The sequence below is a fragment of the Tachysurus fulvidraco genome, chromosome 16, assembly GCF_022655615.1.
Source record: "Tachysurus fulvidraco isolate hzauxx_2018 chromosome 16, HZAU_PFXX_2.0, whole genome shotgun sequence".
Classification (NCBI taxonomy): domain Eukaryota; kingdom Metazoa; phylum Chordata; class Actinopteri; order Siluriformes; family Bagridae; genus Tachysurus; species Tachysurus fulvidraco.
In genome coordinates this window covers 1,039,260-1,048,651 of record NC_062533.1, presented here as the reverse complement: position 1 = coordinate 1,048,651, position 9,392 = coordinate 1,039,260, and the positions used below count along the sequence as shown (strand labels likewise).

General features: G+C 44.3%; 1 long non-coding RNA gene across 1 annotated transcript; it reads left to right on the top strand.

The window, feature by feature from the left end:
• The first annotated feature begins 639 nt into the window (after positions 1 to 639).
• Positions 640 to 2,703, top strand: LOC113647486. Its single transcript, XR_003441679.2, has 5 exons — positions 640 to 734; positions 823 to 1,228; positions 1,329 to 2,014; positions 2,169 to 2,328; positions 2,411 to 2,703. It is a non-coding gene; the product is annotated as an uncharacterized LOC113647486 (long non-coding RNA).
• The last annotated feature ends 6,689 nt before the right edge of the window (positions 2,704 to 9,392 follow it).

Here is a 9,392-nt window from a genome sequence, read left to right as displayed (position 1 = left end):
TTAAGAATGTAAAGTGTAGATCTACAAAAGTGTAGTTTAAAGTACTTTATGATACACACTTTCTTTAGGATACACAACAATTGTCCAAAGAAGACTTCTTAAACAATTATCAAATACAGTAATCAGTGAGAGTGGCTAAGGTTGTCCTCTCAAACAAAAAAAATTTGTAAAAGATGTATGTGTTTCATATAATGTTTTACTAATACAGAAGTTCTTTTTGGCCTGTTAGGATTTGGAAACAAAAATTAAGGCATTGAAAAGACAGCAACAAAAAGCTCGTAGAAAATCAAAAAAGATCATTTTGGCTCTTCATAAAAAAAATGAAAACACTTCTGATAGTGAACACTCCTCCAGAGAACTTGAATCAGACTACTCATCAGACGACTCAGGAAATATGCTGAATGTTGTGGAGCAGCATCTAAATGAAGACTTGCAAGAACAGTATGATTCAGAATCACAAAAGAATACCATAATTAATATGCAAGATCAAGTGCTATGGTATGAAATTGATAGACTAAATGATTCCATGGAGGTTACCAGTGAAAGTAACTCAGAGCTAGCTTTGTCTCTGGAGAAAAAGCTGTCTGAGTGGGCAATGAAATTCAACATCTCAATGACCTCTCTCTCTCATTTGCTTAAGATTTTGAAGGAACATGACATTGATGTTCCAGCAGATGGACGAACACTATTGAAAACACCTCATTCTGGCAGTTTGAGAATAACAGAAAAATCAGGTACATTTTAACTTTGAAAATGTCCATGCACTCATTTGGCAATATTATTCAGAAATTTCACTGAACTGTAAAATCTTGTTTTTGATAGGTGGCAAATACACATATTTTGGATTAAAGGAAGGTCTTACGCATACTCTGTCTGAGCAAGACATTTCAAAATACGACCAGTTTGAGATTTCTTTGAATATTGATGGCCTACCCATTTTCAAGTCCAAAAACCTCACAATGTGGCCACTTCAGTGTGCTGTCATCAACATTGATGAAGTGAAAAACAGTCCTTTTGTTGCTCTGGAGCAAAGCAACCAAATGATTTGGAGTTTTTGAGGGATTTTATGGAGGAGCTGCAAGAACTGATGGAAACAGGCTTTAAAGGGAAGAGAATTGTCCTCAAAAACATCATATGTGATGCACCAGCACGAGCCTTCATCAAAGGAATAGTTCAGTTTAATGGCCGCTATGGCTGTGACTTTTGTGATGTAAAGGGAGTTCATGAGGTACGCGAAAGACAAAAGAATGTTACAGAATGACCAATGATAGCTACTGCCTTATACAAGGAGTTCAAGAAAATCAGATTTTTTGTGATGTTTTTTGCAGAATGGAACCTTTGTACACTAAGCCATGTGACTCCAGAATAATTGGCATGTTCAAAGGATTTCGGAATCACACTAAAATGTTACATACTGACACCACTCAACTGAGACATAAAGCAATCATGATACCTTTGTCCTTGATTGATAAAGATGAATACAATCCGGTAGCGCTTATACCGCTCATGCGCTCAGTTTGATTAGTTAGTCAAGTAAGTCAGCAAGGCAGGGTTTTTGCCTTTTTTATTGCATGTTATCCTGATTTTGATCCGAAGACTATGAATAATGTGTGTGTGTGTGTGTGTGTGTGTGTGTGTTTTTTTTTTTTTTTTTTTTACATTGTACTAAATGTCCCCACAATTAAAGTGAACCACCTACATTGTTTGGTATGTGATATATCAATTAGACAATATTTATTTATACAGACATAAAACAAACATCCTTTGCTATATAACAATCTAACTTTACAATTTTTCAGATCTGAATACTAAGATACTCCAACAAATTCAAATGCTGGAACAGAGACAAGCTGTCATCATGAATGACTCGGCAAAAGTTAAGTCTGTTCTCATGAAGCGGGCGGAAGAAGATGCCCATGAGGAACTTTTTAAACAACAACAGTGCTCCAGCTTTGAAACGTTTGAAGCCTTCTGTCAGAGGCTTGAAGAAGACAAAAATTATCGAGAGCTTTATGTTAGTATTACTATATAAATTTAGCGTTTATTTTTGCAACAAATCCACAGTTTTATTTTTTATTTTTATTTTTTTTTGCAGCAGATACCATGTAAAAGAAATGTTGAAGCCTGGTATATTTTAATCATGACAATATTATGTATGTTTTTGTCAGGTACACTATCTCATCCATACTCACGGCAGCTCCAATATAGGTGAGATGGTGAGACAGGCTTTAAAAAGCATAGCGTCAGACAATGTTCTCTGTCTGTATAACAGAACGGGGAAAGATGGGAAGAAAGTGTTGCCACCTGTGCTCCTGACGTGTTTGAAAAGTAAGTGTTTAAGTTTTGGTTTGTGCATCTGGATGCTGCTATAGAAATTGTAATGTTTACACCTTGCTCTTTGTGGTTTTAGAATGTGTCAGGTCTTTTCACAAACAAAATAAAATAGAGGTGAAGAAGCTAAAAGTAACTACCAGAACAACACCAGACGCGGAATGTATTCGCCAAGTAGAAATTTTTTTGTCCAACGCCAACACCAGGCTGAAAAGGAAACCAAATAAAGGAAAAAGCTGACTTTTTGTTTGATTGTTTTTATTAATGGAAATAAAGAATGTGGGTGTAAAAGTTTGAGTTAACTGAATCATTTTAGATAACAGTGAACTAACACAATTATTGCATAGTGGTGTTATATGGTGATCTCACAGTATGAGCACACAGTGACATCAGTATGAGCACACAGTGATCACAGTATGAGCACACAGTGACCACAGTATGAGCACACAGTGATCACAGTATGAGCACACAGTGATCACAGTAAGAGCACACAGTGAGTGCGCAGTGACATCACAGTAACCACAGTATGAGCACACAGTGACCACAGTATGAGCACACAGTGCCCACAGTATGAGCACACAGTGATCACAGTATGAGCACACAGTGATCACAGTATGAGCACACAGTGATCACAGTATGAGCACATAGTGATCACAGTATGAGCACACAGTGATCACAGTATGAGCACACAGTGAGTGTGATGTGACCTCATATTTCCACCACAGTATGAGCGCACAGTGATCACAGTATGAGCACACAGTGATCACAGTATGAGCACATAGTGATCACAGTATGAGCACACAGTGATCACAGTATGAGCACACAGTGAGTGTGATGTGACCTCATATTTCCACCACAGTATGAGTGCACTGTGATTGTGCAGTGACCTCATGTTGTGAACAAAGTTTGAGCACACAGTGAGAGCTCTGTGTGGTTACACTTTTAGTTCACTGTGACACTCACATTATGACCGCACCATGAGAATATTGTGAGCTCATAGTGACATCATTGTGAGATCAAATTGTTGACTGGGAAAGGAGGATTTTGGCAGACGAGAAATAGAAACTAAATATGATATCAAGAACTCTATATCTCCAGAATGGCTAATGAGAATTGAAAACATGGAAGAGGGCCAGGAAGAAAGAGATGTGAATGTGATTCTTGGGGAAAAATTGTCTGCTTTTAAAACATGTACTGTGAAAATGTTGTATTGCCTTTTTAGATATGCTGTTTTTAAGAGACATGTTGCAAATGTATATTGGTTGCACACATTTAAAGATTTAAAAGAAGATAGCATATGGATGAATATGAAGGGGAAACTTATACAGACAAAGTTGCAGAACTAAGAATATTTTATCAGACATAAGGCTATTCACACAGATACAATTTTAAATAAAATTGGAATGGAACAGTTCTACACATGTTTTTATACTGTAAAGAATTAGAGGATTTTACTGGGAAATGCAAAAGAATGATTTCACAGTTGAGCGGGGAATATGTTAATGATATGGAATGGAATGAGGTGATGTTGGGCTTGGTGAAGAAAAATAAAAACAAAACACTACTAAATTTACTGGTGATGTTGATGAAGAGTGCAATATGGGAAAGGCGGGTGGTAGCAAAGAGAGAACAATTTTTACTAGATGTCTGGTTTGTTTTAAAAAGGAAATTTGTAAGGTATGTTAAATGTCTGTTTTATTATTTTAAAAAAGATGGAAATTTTGATGATTTTTTACAGACTTTACACAGGAAGTGACCAATGTTTTAGAAGATTCAGGCTTAAAAATGTCAATTTAAAATGAAAAGACTGTTAAAATTATTGTGTTTATATATATATATATATATATATATATATATATATATATATATATATATATATATATATATATATAAAAAGCCCGATCTCGTCTGATCTCAGAAGCTACACAGAGTCTGGCCTGGTTAGTACTTGGATAGGTGACTGCCTGGGAATACCAGGTGCTGTAAGCTTTTGACATAGGCATTCATTTACTTTACTATTTGAATTATCTAACAACAACATCTTAATATTCGTACCCTGTAATGTTTTGACAGAAAACAAAAAAAAAAAAAGAAAAAAAAGAAAAAAAAAATTTATAAATGGGTTCCAATCCAACGTTCCTTTCGCTTACGGCCATTCCACTCTGAGAACGCCCTCTACTGTTCACAGGAAGTGAGTTGGCAGCAGGTGGGAGAGGAAGGCTCTCCCACACCCTTTTTTTGGTTTGTTTGGTTTGTTTTGTAGTTTTGCTTTATAGTAAAGTTTTTTATTTTTTCGTGTGTGTTTTTTAAGCACCTAACACCAGCTTTTGCTGGCTGGAGGGTGGTTACTATTTTTTATTTTTATTTTCAAAAATGGATGGATTAATGGCAAATGACAATGGACTGGCATGAGGAACACGCACCGCATACGACACTGGATTGGATAAACGACAATGAGCTAGAGATGAAAAAGAACAAACAGTAAGAGACAAGTCTGTTGAACGAAAATATTTAAAGGAAGCTACGGTGATTGTGAATGTGGAGAATGTGACTGAGGTGAGAGTGGTAGACATTATTAAGGCTGTAACAGAACAATGTGGACATGGAAGAATTTTAGCGCTAAGACCGAGACAAAGGAAAGAATATGAACTCACTATGGAAAAGGAAGAAATGTGCAACGGACTTATGGGTGGACTTTTAATAAAAGGAACGGATTGTGAAGTAAAACAACTGTAGAATAGAGGCTTTGTTGTTTCTTACATGCATTTGCCCGTTTACCTGGAAGATAAAGATGTTTTGGATAAATTGGAAGGTTGGGGGTTTGCCCCGTCTCAAAGATTAAAAGGAGGCTGTATTCGGGCACTAAGGTTTGTGCGAGTAAGGTTCCCAAGAGAGGTAGTTTCCCTGCTATACAGCACAAAGCTGGAAACAGCTGAAAGGCCATAATATTTCCGGGTGATGCACAGCCACCAGGTGAATACTTGTTGGCTGTGCATGAGCCCGGATCACCTGACGAAGGATTGCCCTGTGACGAAGTGCTATAAGTGTGAGGAAAGGGGACACTTTGCACGGAACTGTGATACAGTTCAAGCAAACAGTGGGGTAGTATTTATTTTTTCTAAGATTATTAGTGCAGTAAAAAGTCAAGAATGGGATAAAAAATAAATAGCTCCTTCCTTAAAGGGGCTGTAGTGGTGTTTGGGCAGAAGTCCAGGCTCCAAACCTAGGCAGCAGGAGGGGACGGCAGTGCAAAGGTGAAGCAGTCCTCTCCTGGAGCGTAGTGTAGGCTCAGCTGACAATTTGAAGTCTTAGATCAGCTGGTTGTGTCTGTAAAATGTATCAAAGAGACAACAAGCATTAGTTCTGCTAGGAACACCCCTTTTTCCCTCTCTAGCCACTGAGCCTCGTTTCCTGCTGTGCTTTCCTCCTGGAGGGTGAATGCTCCAGTGTGCTCCTGATTGGCCCGTGCGTTTTGGCCGCCCCGCCTTGCTCTCACTCCCCGCGGCGCTGGCCATGGTTCTGAAGTTAGGTCGATTGTACATCCTTTGCTGCGCACGCTGGGCTTCTTCTATGTTCTCTTTTACGATGGGCCTGATGCACTCGATCTGGGGCTGCCTGTCCTAGATGAAGTCGATGACAGAGCAAAAGAGGGAGGGTTGCTCCTCGCAGGCCACCTGGGCCACGTCCAGCATGCCCAGAGGGTGCCATCCGAACAGGAGTTCGAATGGGGTGAAGCCTCTGGACGCCTGGGGCATTTACTGGACAGGGAAGAGGATGTAAGGAAGGAGGAGGTCCCAGTTCCATCCTTCCTGGTCTACCACCTTTTATAGCATCTGCTTCAGGGTTTGGTTGAAACGTTCTACCTATCCATTTGTCTGGGGGTGGTAGATGGACGTCCTCAGGTGTTTGATCTGCAACAGCTGACACCTTGGTCGTTGAGGATGTCCTTGGGGATTCTGGCTCTGCTGAAGAGCAGGAGCAGCTCTCTGGCCACTGAAGTGACTGACTTCTGAAGTGGGACGCCTTGGGGTAGTGGGTGGCATAGTCCACTATAACCAGGATGTATTCATGCCCCCAGGCAGACTTCGGTAGTGGCCCGATGAGCTCCATGCCAAGCTTTTTAAATAGGAAGTAGAATAAGGGGGGCCGGCACTGGATTCTGGGGAGGTCCGCTGGTCAAGGGTTACAGGCCCTGCAAAACCCCAGGACCTCTTTGTTCATGCCCGGCCAAGTAAATTGATCCTGCAGCTTTTCTAGTGTGTTCTTGGGTCCAAGATGGCCCTGCAAGGGGTGCGTGTGGGCTAGGTGGAGCAGGAGCAGAGTATGCTGGCTTGGCACCACCAGCAGGTCACAGGATTCTCCTCTCCTGTCTGTGTGGTTGTAGAGAAGCCCATTCCTCACCAGGAAGTACGACAGAGAGAGTGGCCGTGAAGACCTCCCTCAACCTCCAAGACCTGGCCGCAGCAGTGCTTCAGCCGGTTATCCTCTTTCTGTTCCTTCCTGAAACCCCTCTCCTAGGTGGCCTGTCGAAAACAGCGAAGAGAGAGGTTTAGTAAGCGACTGGGATTCACCTGGAGACCCGGCGGCAAACTCTGGTCAGTCATGCCCCAGCAAGAGAGGAACAGGAAGAGCTGGTATAAGGCCAATGAGAAGTGGCCAATCTCCTGCTTTGCTCCGGATCTGAACCTGTGTGGTAGGGACCGAACAGGCATTGCCATGGACACACGAGATCGCAAGAGTCCCCACCGACCTTACTGGGGTGGGAAGTATGGCCAGCCAGGCCAGCGTGACCGTATCAAACAGCATGGACACTGTGTGGCCATTTACCTCCACGGTAAGGCAGGGGCCCTTTGGAGTGGTGGGGGTGTGCAGGCCGCAACTCACGAACCATTGTTTGTGGGCCTGGGTTGGGGCCTTAAGGTCTGGGTTAGTGGGCATGGGTTCATCAATCGGTTCAAGGGTGGGGCGGCTATCCAATTGTTTACTCTCCCAAACCCGTTCAGATGCTTCTTGTTGTCAGGGCTGGGGTGGCGGGGACTGGCCTGCAAGTCTCTTCGAGCCTCACGGCCAATTTCTAGGGTGGCTTTTGCGTGTTCAAGGGTGCTCAGGAAGTCTTTCGGGTTTTCCGGGCCCTTCAGCCCTACTGCCTTCCATTCCTCAGCCGGTAAGGCCCATAGGAACCGGTCCATGGCCTCTCTTTCCAAGACCTCCCTAGTGGTGAGTCACTCGTACTGCAACCACCACCTGGTGATACGCAGCAGTTCATCCATCTGTGGATGGGGGTTGCTGATCAGCTCATACCACCATCTATTAAAATCTCCAGCTGCAGTCATGGAGGATCAACCACAGCGGATGAGAATTTCCTCTTTTACTGCCTCATAATCTCGGGCACTCTCTGGATCCAGCGCATAATACGCTAGTTGAGTGTCTCCACAGAGCAGCAGGGCTAGGGCGTCGGCCCAGACCCACTTAAGCCAGCTCTCCCAGTCTGCGGTATGCTCAAAGGTGTCCAGGAACACCGTGTCCACACCCTTCTTATGTGGAGAAGACCCCAGTTGATGGCCTTGGGTCCCACTCTAGGAGTGTGTCACCATTGCAGGACTCTTTGGACAGACACCTTGCTTTCGGGCTGGGGAACGGCCTTGGATGGCCACCCTGCCCAGGGTCTATGGGAGGGCGCGTATCTCTCGTGGCACATAAACTGCCTGCAACACTTTCTTTCACACCTCAGGGGCTGCCATGTCTTAGTACAGACAGACAGCACTGCGGTGGTTACCTATATCAATCACAAAGGTCGTCTGCGTTTACGCTCCCTTTTCAGGTTGGCACAGCAGATTCTGCTCTTGGCAGAGACCAGATTCCTTTTGCTGAGAGTGATTTTCATTCTAGGGCATGTAAATCGGGATGCAGACTTCTTGTCCAGGCAGGTGCTGAGGCCCGGGGAGTGACGTCTCCACCCCCACGTGGTGGAGCAAATTTGGCAGATTTTCGTCCAGGCGGAAGTGGAGCTGTTTGCCTCCAAGGAGTCGACCCACTGTCCTCCGTGGCTTTCCCTCTCTCATCTGGCCACTTGGTATGGACATGGCCGAGGCTCCATGTGTACGCCTTCCTCCCGGTTGCTCTGCTCCTGCAAGTCCTAGCCAGAGTGCACCACGGCCGGGTCAACCTTCTCCTAGTTGCATCTCATTGGCCCTCTCGAGTTTGATCCACGGTCATAGCTTCCCTCCTGAATGGCACTCCATGGGAAATTACTGTCAGGGAGGATCTCCTCTCTCAGACACAGTGGTCAATCCTACACCTCCACCCCGAGATGTGGAAGCTTTGGGTCTGATCCCTGAAGGGGACCAGTTCCTAGAGACAGGACTCTCATCTGAAGTGACCGAGACTCTACTGAATGCTAAGGCTCCCTCCACTAGGAAGCTATATGCTCTGAAGTGGAGGCTTTTTCGCCTCTGGTGCAATGAACACTGTCAGGATCCAGTTCACTGCCCAGTCGGTACAGTGCTGGAGTTCCTGCAGTCTTGCTTTTTCTTCCTTGGGTAGGCACCCTCTGGTCTCTTGCTTTCTACGTGGTGATAGGCAGCTGAGGCCTTCAAGTAGGCCACGCCTTCCTTCCTGGGACCTCTCTGTGGTCCTGGAGGGGCTGCTGGATGCCCCCTTTGAGCCCATGGAGTCAGCCTCTGGGAAGTTTCTGACCCTGAAGTTGGCTCTGCTCCTAGCCTTGGCCTCTCTCAAAAGAATGGGTGATTTACAGGCCTAGGATATGTCCCTAAGGTGCACAGGTTGGCGGGCTGTCCAGTCATCCTGCAGGCCTACTGTCCCCCGCCCCATGAGTGGGTGGAAGAGGCTGAGTTTGCTTTGCCCAGTAAGAGCCTTGAGGACTTATGTCAACCGCTCTAGCTCATGGTGTAACTCCTCTTTTTGTCTGTTTTGGTTTGCCGGAAAAGGGGGTAATCCAATTTCCAAACAGCGCCTGGCACACTGGGTAGTGTAGGCCATTACTCAGGCCTATGAGGTGTGTGGTCTTGCCTCACCTCTCAACATCAGGGCTCACTCCTTGT